Here is a 4,183-nt window from a genome sequence, read left to right on the forward strand (position 1 = left end):
TAGTGACACTTTTTAATGCGTTTTTTAAATTGTTTCCATGACTCTCCAATAGTATCTATCACCCAAGGCTCAACATCACTTGGAATATTATATTTAGACTAGAAAGATGCAAAGAATTACATTATTTTACCATGCATGCTAAGCCCAATACTAAACAATTTAAAAAAGAGAATGATCTACTCACCTTTGCATAATTTAACATTGAAGTTTTAGTCTCACTGGACACAGCTTACCAACTGGTATATAATAACATGACTAAATTAGAGTTTCTTGCAAGTGTACCCAAGAAACTACTAAACAATTGAACATATGTCTTTGTTGGGCCTATTGGTTTGTCGTTGTACCATTTTAACTCTATCGATGTCTCTATAGAATGAATATGCTTGAGTTGGGTGGGAGTATGAGTTTTTTTCTTTTTGCTACCTATTTCCAATGTCATTACTAGAGAATATTAACAAGAATATTAATCTAATAAATAAAAAAATAATCTAATAAAGAAAAGAATTGGGTGGGTATCTTTCACTATTTGCTATTGAAGCTAGGGATAAAAGCATTACTATTGTGATTGTCACTACTATCACCAATACTTGGAATGTGATCATCATAATCACATATAAAGAATTCATATAAAGTTATAGCTGGGATAAGAGACTCGAACTTGTGTTCTTCTTTTTCATTGGCATCTTCTTCATTCGATTTCTTCATTGGCATCTTCTTCTTAGTCGGCTTCTTGCTTTGACCCTTACCTTCGTTGATTTTCATCTTGGCTTTATCATCTTCCACCTTCGATTTCTTCATTGGCACCTTCTTCCTAGTCGGCTTCTTACTTTGACCCTCATCTTCATTGGTTTTCATCTTATCTTGATCATTTCTTCATTGGATTTCTTCGTTGGCATCTTGATTTGACCCTCACCTTCATTGATCATTTCGTCTTCATTGTTTGTTATCTTCTTCGTTTACATTTTGCTTTGACCCTCATTGTCAATTTTTGTCACCTTTTTTGTTAACATCTTGCCTTTTTTCTTTGTCTCATTTTTGCTATTATCCCCACATGCCAGCTAATACATGTTCCCATTTGATTTGAAATTTTTTTAGCAATGCATAAACACTCGTGAATTGAATTTTTCCTAAATTATTTACTAGACTCCTCATCTTCAAGGGACTTCTTTGTGACTCTATTTGTGATAGGGTCCTTATCCTTTTCATTTGAAATTTCTTTCATTGTTCATTATGTATAAAAAAAAAAGAGAGTTCAAATAAAGCATCAACATAATTCAATTACAAAAAAAGAGGTCAAATTAAGCATCAACATAATTGAATTACAAAAAGAGAGGACAAATAAAGCATAAACATAGTCCAAGACCTTATAGTCACTAATTTTTTTCATCACTGTCAAACTCATCAGACTCTATTTCTTTGTCTTTAGGTTGGAGCTTGTTTGGTGCCACGTCAACAATAGTAGGTCGCATACCCTATCTAACCAAGTCTACCTCACCAATATCACTTAAGGATATCGGGCTATTCGCAGATTCATGTGGCTCTCTTACGTTAGGATCAAACTGTAATTGGATACCAACGTTAAACAAGTCTCTTGGAACCATTTTCATCACATAATACTTTTGAAAAATTTATGGATCTTTCACATAAAAGCAATGACGTGCTTGGTTTTCCAACACAAATGGTTCTTCTTGGTAACATCTTTTGTTGAAATGAACGTATGTCAAACCAAAATTATCTTCCTCGGCCATACACTACTCACACTTAAATAACACAACTTTAAATTGGCTATAGTAATCTAACTCAACAATATCCATGTTTCTACCATAATATCTTATGTTGGACTTGATTGGCTTTTTGTCCTTAACAGTGACACTACTGTTTTACATTTATCGCATCACTTCTCATCGCTTGGTATGAAATTTGTACCCATTGATGACATAAGTAGAAAATGATTTTGCAACTTTATTTGGACCCTTAAACAATTGTCATATCCAACTGGGAACATCATACTTCATGGCATGTCCTATAAACCATTCTAAAAAGTCTTCATTCTGATCTTTAATGACGTTCCACTTTCACTTCCGCTTGTCTTGATTTTGTTGTTCTCCATGTCCTCTACAAGGGATGTGTATTATTATGAAATGCTACCAAAATTAGTCTAAGAAATATAACAAATGAGAAGTTAAGATACCTCATATAAGGCTCCACATTAACGTAATTGTTCAATACATATGCATTAGCTTAAAGAAGTGATTTCTCATCCAAAATAATTAGTTGCCCTTTTTTTCCACCCAACGAAATTTTCTTGTTTGTGAACAAATTTGAATCAGGATCTTTGCTTGAAGTGTCTTCATCATTATTCTGAGATACTCTATTGAATCTTGTTTTCACTCCCTCATGCTAATATCTTGAACAAATAGTTAAACACTCTTCAGCCAAATAACCTTCTACAATTGACCCTTCTGGATGACTTTTATTATGAACATACCCTTTTAGTGTGCACATGTATCTCTCAATCGGATACATCCATCGAAATTGGACGGGACCACCTAACCTTACTTCATTAGCTAAATGAACCATTATGTCAAAAAGTTATTGGAAAAATCCTCTCCAATTGGCATAAAGTCTCTACAATCTCTGATTTCAAACCATTAATCTCTTTTAAAGAGATTTCCTTTTGACATAGCCGACGAAAAAAGGAACACAAGCGAACTAGAAGAACATCAACATGATCAGGAAGAATGCTCTTCATTGGTATTTGCAACAGGTAATGTAACATGAAATGAGCACCATGAGTCTTGTAACCGTAAGGCTTTCTCTCTTGTACACAACGAGAAATGTTTAAAGTACTTCCATTAGACAATTTTGTTTTCTTTAAAACACCACAAAAAATGGATTTTTTTTCCTTTGGTCATGGAAAAGAATGCTCTAGCAAGTTTTTTTTTTGCCATCCTTTGAATTCATTGGGTGCAGATTCTTTCGAATGCCCATCTCCTTAAGATCATAACGAGCCTTTGCATGATCCTTTCTCTTTCTAGAAATATCTAATAAGGTACCAACTATACTGCCAACTATGTTTTTTCTCTATATGCATTACATCAAAATTGTGTCTGATCATACAATTCTACCAATATGGTAACTTAAAAAAGATTGATCTTTTTTTCATTGGCCTTTATTTTTGTTTTACGTCTTTCCAAAAGCATTATCTACTGACTTTAGCATATTTAGAATCTCTTCACCTGTTAACATTCGTAGTGGATCCCTGAACTATGTTTTTCCGTTAAAAGATTGGTCCATGTAAACTGTCTTTTGGCTATGTTTCAAATAACAAAAAGAAGTATCATGGTTACAATAAGGGCAAGCTAGCTTTTCTTTGGTACTCCAACCGGACAACATCGCATAAGCTGAAAAATCATTAATTTTCCAAAGAAGTGCGGCATGCATTAGAAAAGTTTCATGTTTAAAAGAATCATTTGTATTTATCCTGATACCCAAAGCTCCTTCAGCTCTTCGATCAGTGATTGCAAAAAAATATCAATATTATTTTCTGGTGAACAGGGTCCAGGTATGAGCAAGGAGAGCATGCAATATTCTGACTTCATGGACATCCAAGGGAGAAAATTGTACACCATTAAGACAACTGGCCATGTGCTATGTGACACGTTCATAGTTCAAAAAGGATTAAAACCATCACTTGCCAAACCAAGCCTCAAGTTGCAAAGTTCTTTTGAAAAGTTTGGTACCGACTGTCCAGGTTCTTCCATGCTTGGCCATCAGCAAGATGCCTTATCCAACCGTCTTTCAAACACTGCTCATCATGCCACCTCAACGCCTCTGCTATGTCTAGGCACATAAAAGGCCTTTTAAGCCTTAGAATTAAAGGAAAGTATCTTAAGGTTTTCGCAGCAACCTTATGAACTTTCTTCGGAATCGCAAAGTCATCCTTGTTGCCATCCATAGTAGGAGTCTCATTATATTGAGACTCTCCACAGATATGCCAAATTGAGTCATTTATATGCTCATTCTGATATAGAATGCAGTTATTAGGACATGCATCGATCTTTCCATATTCAAGACACAAGTATTTAACATATTCTTAGCTTTATTAAAAGAAGTGGGAATGTTCAAATCGGGTATAGCTTCTTTCAATAACTCCAAGATGGAGGTAAAAGATGTGTTACTC

At 34.4% G+C, this 4,183-nt stretch overlaps 2 pseudogenes; both read right to left on the reverse strand.

Moving 5' to 3' along the window:
* Nucleotides 1–522: 522 nt before the first annotated feature.
* On the reverse strand, nt 523–1,206 carry LOC148572998 (uncharacterized; annotated as a pseudogene).
* Nucleotides 1,207–1,373: 167 nt separating this feature from the next.
* LOC148572999 (uncharacterized) lies at nt 1,374–3,958 on the reverse strand (annotated as a pseudogene).
* Nucleotides 3,959–4,183: the final 225 nt, after the last annotated feature.

The sequence above is a fragment of the Arachis ipaensis genome, chromosome B2, assembly GCF_059453495.1.
Source record: "Arachis ipaensis isolate K30076 ecotype BB chromosome B2, ASM5945349v1, whole genome shotgun sequence".
NCBI lineage: Eukaryota > Viridiplantae > Streptophyta > Magnoliopsida > Fabales > Fabaceae > Arachis > Arachis ipaensis.